The sequence below is a fragment of the Penaeus monodon genome, chromosome 7 (assembly GCF_015228065.2).
Source record: "Penaeus monodon isolate SGIC_2016 chromosome 7, NSTDA_Pmon_1, whole genome shotgun sequence".
Classification (NCBI taxonomy): Eukaryota; Metazoa; Arthropoda; class Malacostraca; order Decapoda; family Penaeidae; genus Penaeus; species Penaeus monodon.
This window is the reverse complement of record NC_051392.1, coordinates 42,099,570-42,109,569: the sequence shown is the minus strand read 5'-3', so window position 1 is coordinate 42,109,569 and position 10,000 is coordinate 42,099,570. Positions and strand designations below refer to the sequence as shown.

Sequence of the window (10,000 nt, the reverse complement as noted above, 5' to 3'; positions counted from 1 at the left end):
ACCGCTTAATATATATATATATATATATATATATATATATAATATATATATATATATAGTAAATATTTATTTATTTTTATATATATAAAATAATTTTAATATATATATTATAAATATATTATATATATGTATGGGATATTTTTATATATATATTTATATTATTATAAATATATGTGTGTGTGGTGTGTGTGTGTGGTGTGTTTTGTGGTGTGTGTTTTGTGTGTGGGGTTTTTGTGGGGGTACATATAAAACATGGTATATATTTAAAAAACAAAATAATATATATAATATTTTTAATTATATTATATAATTTTATATATATATATTATTTTATTATATATATAAATATATAATATATATTAAAATAAGTTAAAATATAATTATGTAATATATATATTTTAAAATTTTTGTAATATAATATTTATTTTATATGTATATTTGGGTCTAAATAAAACATAAAATATTTATACTATTTAAATTTTTTAAATTTTAAAATGGTTAGTTTTAAAAGTATATAATATATAAAATATTTATATATATGTTGGTTTTATATTTAGTGTTAAAAATATATATATATAAAATATAAATAAAATATTATATATGTTTTTTGTTGTGTGTGTGGGGGGTTTTTTGTTGTTTTGTGTGTTTGTGTGTGTGTGTGTAGGATGTATGAGTGAATTTATGGGATGTATATAGGGATGTATATAGTATGTATGTATGTTGTATGTATGTATGTATGTTGTATGTATGTATGTTTTTTATGTAGTATGTAGGGATGTAGTGTGTGGGTTTTTTACTTATATGCACACACACGCACACAAACACATACATACATACACACACACACACACAAAACACACACACACACACACACACCACACACACACACACACACACACACATATATATATATATATATATAATATATATATATATATATATATATTCTTCTTCTTTTAACGGTAGGTTCATGTCTGAGCCGCCGTGGTCACAGCATGATACTTAATTGTAGTTTTCATGTTGTGATGCTCTTGAGTGAGTAGTGGTAGAGTCCCCAGTTCCTTTCCACGGAGAGTGCCGGTGTTACCTTTTTAGGTAATCATTCTCTCTATTTTATCCGGGCTTGGAACCAGCAACTGACTTGGGCTGGCTTGGCCACCCAGTGGCTAGGTAGGCAATCTAGGTGAAGTTCCTTGCCCAAGGGAGCAACGCGCCGGCCGGTGACTCGAACCCTCGAACTCAGATTGCGTCGTGATAACCATTCGGCCGACGCTCTAACCATTCGGCCACCGCGGCCTTATATATATATATATATATATATATATAATATATATATATATATATATATATACATATATATGTATAAATATATATATTTGTATATAGTTGTGTGTGTATATACATATGTGTGTGTGTGTGTGCGGTGTGTGGTTGTGTGTGTGTGTGTTTGTGTGTGTGGTGTGTGTGTGTGTGTGGTGTGTGTGTGTTTGTGTGTCTGTGTCTGTGTGTGTATTCGCACAAATATATATATATATATATATATATATATATATATATATATATATATGTATATATATATTAATATATATATATTATATGCATACATATATGTATTTATTGTTTATTTCGCTCCGTGGCAAAGATTTTTTTCCGTGTTTGTACTCCGGCATCGCTTGAGAGGGTTGGAAGGGGACAAAAGAAGGGGAGAGGGAGCCTACTTAGGCTGGTTCTTCCTCCTCCTCTGCTCTGCTATCCCTGTCCTACTTCTTTTAGTGCTCCGCCCATACCCGCTTCCCCACCCCATTCTCAGCTGCAGTCGAAGTGTTTATAAGCGTGGTGTACAGTGTTTGACTTCACTTGATTTACAACGATGGTCTGTGACACTTGGCTTCGCTTATTGATAATTTTGTGTAACTGTTATTCCTGTTATTTCGCTAGCTGGAAGCAATCATGGAGCCAAAATGTTGGGATTAAATGTATTCTGAGAAGTATGGTGTGCATCAAGCAAAACTATTGTCTATCATGTTTTAATACCAGATGTTAAAAACAAGGACTTGGGGTTTCTCGACGAATGGGAATATAACTCACAAGCCCATACCCTTGCTTTATCCAACAGAAGTTTGCTGTTGCCTCTTGTTCGTCTTAGCGATGAGCGCCGTCCTGGTGGCTGCGAATGCTTCGCAAGGTTAGCATATGAAACATCGATACCATTATGAATCAGTCGTATTATTTTTACCTGGTTTTCATACAGAAATATTGTTAAACAAAAGTAATGTTATTTAGATACTGTACTGACTTATTTAACTTTATATTCCAAGCTATTGGACATAATATATTTTTTTTTTTTCTTTCACAGAGGCTCAGACGAGACTCTTAGCCTACTTGACATAACTACTCTAACACATATGAGTACTGTCACCGTTATGGCTCACTACACTTGTGCCAAAGGTACATTTCAAATTGTGGTTCTTTTGGAGTTCTGAATTTTTGGAAAATCGAGTAAATGTCCATGGGGAGCTTAGTGGCGTATAGTTTTAACAGAGTGAGACGAACCCACTGCAACGTTGTACTGATGGCCGAAGTTTGGACTAACAAGGCTTATGAAGACTAACTGCTTTTTCCCACTAGCTGTCGCCGGTACCGCCTGCACCGGCGAAGGCGACGTCGTAGCATCAAGCTAGACATCAGTAAGAGTTACAACCCTGGCGCCTTCGAGACACTCGTTGGCAGCTCACTGAACACCGAGCTTGAAGAACCGAAGAAAGCAACGACAAGGGGAAGTTCTTCACGGTTTGGAAGACAACCACTTCGACCCTCATGATCACCTCCACTTCGTACAACAGGGATATCACGTGTCTGTGTCCTGTACTGCACCAACGCCTCCATGCTGTACGACTTGTTAAACAGCTAAATAACTATCCTGGCTAGTCGTCTACTACAGCGAGACATTATTTTTTAGTATTAAGTGTATGCATATATAAATGTGTTCGACTGTGTGTAAAAAGTTGGCCCTCAAAATAAATTTCACCATTTAAATGCGCTTTAATTTACCATTCTATACATAGAAGTATTACACATAAACATACATATACACGCACACACGAAACACGTACACACATACACATACACACACATATATATGTTTGTGTGTATGCATATATATATGTATATATATATATATATATATAATATATATATTCTATACATATGTGTGTATATATGTATGCTTCTTTATATCTATTTACGTGTGTAGGTATGTGTATGAGTATAAATATACATGTGTGTGGTGTGTGTGTGTGTGTTACTTTATGTATGTACATATATCATTAATATCACTATTATGGTAAGACATAGAGAGCCACACTAACAAAATAGAGAATTATACCATCAAGGGTGTAAGTGCAGGTGGAAACACAACCAAGAAAGTAGAAGATATCAAATCACCTGCTATTTACGTTGTTAAAAGCATATTAGCTGAACTCTTAAACTTTCCAAGAGTCAGAGAAGTTACACTATCCATTACAGAGCCAACAAATAGCATTGTGAAGCAGCGAGAAAAAGAGGTGTAACCGATCGAATTACATCACTGATTTGAACGTTATAGAACTTCTAGTAACTCTTGCGGGTTGACAAAATCAGATAATTAATTGTGTATTAGTGGTATTTGTGTGTGTGTGCGTATGTGTGCAGATATTACTGACATATTTTGGTTACTGATACCACTCATGTATGACAAAGCTTATATGTTTTGTTTGTGCGACAAAAAACATATGTGTTATGTGTGTGCGCGTGTTGCGTGCGTGCGTGCGTGCGTGTGTGTGTGCGTGTGCGTGTGTGTGTGTGTGTGTGTGTGTGTGTGTGTGTGCGTGTGTGTGTGTGTCGCGCGTGTGTGTGCGTTTGTGTTTGTGGTATTTGTGTGTGTATGTATGTGTGTGTGTGTTTATATGTGTGTGTGTTTATGTGGTGTGTTTGTGTGTGTGTGTGTGTGTGTGTGTGTGTGTGTGTGTGTGTGTGTGTGTGCGTATGTGCAAATATTACTGACATATTTTGGTTACTAATGCCACCATACATACCATACGCATTAATACTTATTTGGTTCCGAAATTAACAAAGAAGCTTGTTATATAGAATCAGCATCGCCTATGAGTCGGATAGGCAAATGGCAGGGGACTTTGTTGACATCAGAAAAAAAAATGATTCTCGATATTTGCATTTCTCCACATTTCTATAGAAATGGCCAGCTTACGCTTTAGATAGCACAGTAATATATGACTGCGTTTTGTGAATTTCCAGGACGTTATGGCTGCCATCTCCGCCAGAGCTCATAATTCGTGGAAGCCTCGAAGAGATGGCGCCTTTGCCGGGTGACTTACAAATGGAGGTCCGCCGTAAGCTTCATTCTCATACACAGCTGTCATCTTATATACTGAAAGCCGCAGTCCAGATCACCGATTCACATTAGTATGAATTCGTGCAAAGCTGGCAGAACCATTGCGCGTTTTCGGTTTCTTCTAATAGATTACCTTCCTTTTTTCTTCCTCTCTGTTTAATGGAAATCAACTGGTGCAATCATTGATCAAGGAATACATCTAATCGCAATGATTGATCCTTTTTATTGGCCACCTACTTGCTTTACTTTCCTATACGATACTATTAAATAGTTTCAGTTACATAGACACACATAACTTACTCACAAAGTTCCTGACCACATCAGGAGTCGTGACCTCAAAGGAGGCTAACTGCACTCCATATCTTTCCCACATCTTGAGTTTGTGAATTTTCGTCGTTTGTTCCTTCTCTTTCTAAATTTATCGCTGCTCCCGGGCCTAAACTGGCAAATTTTCCTCATAGGCCTAGGCGCTCCACCCTGGCTGCATTGCGTATATAAGGGTGCAGTACCTTGCTTCTACAGTGGTTACTTCTTCCGCAGTCATGGTTAGTGCTGGTCTTACTCCTGGGAACCACCCGGTTTCGTTTTACTTGACAGTGTGACTAATGATGCAAGGAAAGAAAGTGATGAAGTTCATGGTACACAATGCAAATCTATACCATATACTTATCTTTTTCCCAAACAGAAACTTGTAGCTGTTTTGGTTGGTCTGTTAGCGGTGTGTGGAGTCCAGGCTGAAGATTGTTGCCGACACAGGTAGGTCTCACAGTGAACGAATAAGAAATATTTTTTGTCAGCTTCAGATGTCTTTCCAGTTGGAGTCTTCCCAACATTGCTGCTCGAAAAGTTACTGAATATTATATATACACACCATCCTGTCACCAGAGTTTTCTTTTCTGCTTCAAAACGGCAAAGCGAATAAAAAGACATCAAAGAACAAGACAGCTTTTTCATAAACGTATGATTCTTCTAGCGACAAATTGATAAACAAAGGTACAAAGCACGATTCTATATTAGATAGATAAATTATCTAACTAAAATTCTGACTTCCTAAAGATGAAAAGCAGCACGGTTTTCTTCTACTTTCAGGGAATGAGGCAAGATTAATTGCTAACTATCAGACAACTACCTTTACACAGATGAGCACCATCACCACCGTGGCTCACTACACCTGCGTCAATAGTAGCATTTTTCAACTAGTAGTTCTTTTGGAGTTCTGAACTTTTGAATGTCGAGTAAATGTCCATGGAGGCCACCCTTAGTGGGCTTATCGTTTTAACTGTTTTTAACTCCCGCTTTTTCCTACCAGGTGCCGCCGCTCCCCCTGCCCCGGCCGAGCGACGTAACATCAATTTAAACATCGATGCAACTCTGGCGATTTCAACCCGACATTTCCGAGCCCTTTGTGGGAAAGTTTACGGACACCGAGCTTGAAGAACCCAGGGACGGCAGCGAAAAGGGATAAGTTCTTTTTCACGTTGGGAAAGAAAAACCATTTCCCACCTTCACGGTTTCCCCCTCCACCCCTACAATAGGGATATCCCCCGTGTCGTGTCACTGTTCGCACCAACCCCTCATACTGACGCCCCTTTGAAACCAGCTAAATACTCCCCGGCCCTAGTCGTCCCCGCAGCGAGACAGCTAGTTTTTAGATTAAGTATATCATATAATAAATCGTTCGATTGTGTGTAAAAAGTTGGCCCTCAAAATAAATATTACATTTAAAAGCATTTTACCTAATTTTCTATTTTAGCTAATATTTCACCGCATTAGCGCAAACACGAACATGCACACACAACACACACACAACACCACAAACCCCACACACACACACACACAGACACCACCCCAACACCACACACGCACCCACATAAGTGTGTGTGTGTGTAGTATATTGTGTGTAATGCTTACTAATGTATATATACTATATATATCCCGTGTATATATACAATGTATTGTGATTATATAGTAAATTCATCTTAACAAATACTAAACACATACATAAATACAATATTATACATATATATTATACACACTATGTATATAATATACACACGTAACATAAACTAAACACAGAAAGGGTTTTCACAAAGAAAAATGGAAAAACCCGCAATTATTAGAAGTTCGTTAATTTGAAAATTGCCAATTACAACTTTAAGTAACGGGGGTTTGCGTGGGAACTTTTCGTAAAACCTTCCCCCCCTCCCTTGCTCTTTCGTGGGTGGGTGTGGGGGGGTTTTACGGAGACGACGGGTGTAGTATTAAAACGCTGGTGCCAATCCCTATCATTAAAAATGCTGGGGCAATCCCCTTTCATGGGGACTTCTGCGGGGAGTGGTTGGTATGCCCGCTCGCCCCGCGCGCCACAGTTGGACGCCCAATGCGGGCTCAATTACGATGTACAGCCTAGGCGATATATACCACTTGAGGGAAACGACTCCATTATTTGCTATGCCGATGATATTTGCATTAAACCCTCATCCGAGGAAAGAATGCAAGAGATTTAGATATACTCTCAGCAAGGGCTATTGAGTGTGGCTTGATAATCTCGACTGAAAAAACCAAGGGCTCTTAACCCAAAGAAAATCCCTTTCCCAAGGGTTTTTCATATAAATGACACTGAGCTAGATCTCTGCCATCAATACAAATCCCTTTGGGGGTGATTGTCAATGAGCAGAGTTCATCAGAAACCTGAAGAAAAGCTGTGGGAGCGGCTGAACCACTTAGGACACTGTTGGCAAAGACCATGGAAATCAATGTCAATATTGCAAGACTCTTTTACTTGTCATACATAGGGTCAGTCATAGATTATCATGCATTGCACCTAGTGTTGTACAAGGAATCAGAGTTGACTATTTTAGAACATAAAAAAAAAATGAAGCCATGAGGATCATTTTGGTGCCCCTAGAACAACAAGAATTGTGAATATGAGAACCGAAACTAAACTTACCCTCTGTTTACGAAAGAATATTATATATAAATACCACATTGGTGTCAAATCAATTAGAAAACCCTTCATTGTACGGGGTTCCCAAAGACAACTAAAACACAGAACAGAGGAGCTTCCCTTTTGCATGACAACACCGATTCTTACTAAAAATCCATGGATACCAAGGTAAACATGTAAACATTAGCTCAGCTGAACATACCCATAACTAAGACCCTACATGGACGTTCTATACCCGTGGAAAATGTCGGACCTAATTTATATATACGACTGCCCCAAAAAAGACAGTGTCCCCCCTGCTATACTTAAGCAGTATGCACTTGCAATTATAAATGAGCATCTTGAAACTCTATCCAATGCATATGAATGCTACACTGACGGGTCCTTGCAGTCTGGGAGTAGAGCGGGATGTGCTTTTGTTGTATATAAAAACAATATCTTAAAGCCCAGGATTGTAGGAGGGTTCATGACTGGGCTAGCACTACGCAAACTGGTTGGCAGAAAAACTCATGGCCCAAACCGAATTTCTATTGAATCAAGGTTCGGGGGTAAAATTCTGTGATTCACAGAGTGCTCTCCAGGCTCTAAAACACTCTAGACAAAGGTGCAGTTTAATATCGCAAATGACATCAGGAAAACGTGTATCGTGCAAAAAACGAGGCTATGATATACGTTTGGTTGTGGATTCCATCGCATGTTGGAATTCCCCGGCATGATCATGCTGATCGCCTGGCAAAGTCAGCATGTGACAGCAAAGTGTGGATATAGATCTTGGGGTACCTATTTTCCCGGATTTTATACAATATTAAAGCTTCCTTTAAAGAGGATGACTGAGTTAATTATTCTCAACGCCCTGAAAGCTGTAGCATAAAGCATTATGACCGGTTTAGGCAAAGATTCATTCACCTATGGTTTATATAAAACAAGAACCAGCAGTGTGATATTGTGACCGCAAGAATCAGGCTTGGATATAGATTGTATTGGCAGCTCAGTACAGTTTGTAATGTCGAGAAATAAGTGTAAACTGTGTAATGAAGAATATAAGCGAACGCTTGTACATTATATCTTTAGAGTGCCATGTGTTACAGCCTTTTTCCCGGCCACCTAGCTTGAGGTATGGAGAACTATGTACCTATTTCATATCCTCTGATGTCTTAGAAGATATACTTATATTATATCCTAATTTGGAATGTAGCATCACATGACTGCATATCAAATGTAGCAATGCCCCTTTCCACGCCCCAGCTGTACGCCGGCGTGCAGATGAGTAGATAAACGACTGTAATTGTTCCCTTTTGTAATTGATATAGTACTTATCTAATAATGTTTTTAGCCTAAAATTGAAATGTATACCATTATATGTTTAAACCATGCATCAATGTACCACAGCTTGCCCACGCCTGTCAGTTAGCCAGGTGGTAAATAAAGGACTAAACTAACTAAACGTTTTTTTTTGGGGAAACGGTGTCAGGGGCTATTGAGAATGCCAACTGTCATATTTAAGTCGCTCTCAAAACCTTTGATCGACGGGAAAGTTTAGCAAAACTATATTTCATTATTAATAAATCAGCCAAGATTTATCTTCAGACTCGCATATTTCTTATTTTCATCTAATCTTAATATGATTAAATGCTGCTGATTATATTCTTCTTAAAGGCTGGATATATGTCAAAATTTCACGGATAATTACAAATTAAAAAAAAAAACACATATATAAGTGTATAAGGGATATTAAACGTAAATTTTCTGACCAAAGGCCAGAAATTGCATTTATTACTTTCAGTTTTGTAATTTAAACTTTTATCTATAACATACTTTTCGATATATCCACGTTAATGCACAACAATCGTTAGATAGAGTACATTAACGTAAATATATCGATGCTTGTGTTACAGATGGAAGTTTAAATGAAAAAAACATTTAATAAACAAAATTTTTAGTAATTGGACGCGCATGTCTTAATGTATGTAGACTTATGAAAATAAATAGACACACACACACACACACACACGCATATATATTTTATAATAATATATATATATATATATATTTTATATATATATTATATATTTTATAAATATATGTATATATATATATATATATTATATATATATATAATTATATATATATATATATATATATATATATATATATATATATATATATACACACACAGTATGTGTGTGTTGCTTTTAAATTTGTAATTATCCGTGAAATTTTGACATTTAAGAAGAATATAATCAGCAGCATTTAATCATATTAAGATTAGATGAAAATAAGAAATATGCGAGTCTGAAGATAAATCTTGGCTGATTTATTAATAATGAAAATAGTATTTGCCCGAACTTTTTCCCGTTCGATCAAAGGCTTTGAGAGCGACGTGTGAATATTTACAGTTGGCATTCTCAATAGTCAGCTCTGACACCGTTTTCCCCGAAAAAACGTACTCTAAACTAGGCTGTACATCGTAATTGAGCCCGCATTGGGCGTACCAACTGTGGCGCGCGGGGCGCAGCAGGCATACCAACCACTCCCCGCAGAAGTCCCCATGAAAGGGGATTGTCCCCAGCAGTTTAATGATATGGATTGGGACCAGCGTTTTAATACTACGCCGTCAGTCTCCGTCAATCCCCCCACACCACCCACAGCAAAACAAAGGGGGG

The 10,000-nt window shown here is 37.3% G+C and overlaps 1 pseudogene; it reads left to right on the top strand.

The window, feature by feature from the left end:
• The first annotated feature begins 2,423 nt into the window (after positions 1 to 2,423).
• On the top strand, positions 2,424 to 3,569 carry LOC119575663 (annotated as a pseudogene).
• The last annotated feature ends 6,431 nt before the right edge of the window (positions 3,570 to 10,000 follow it).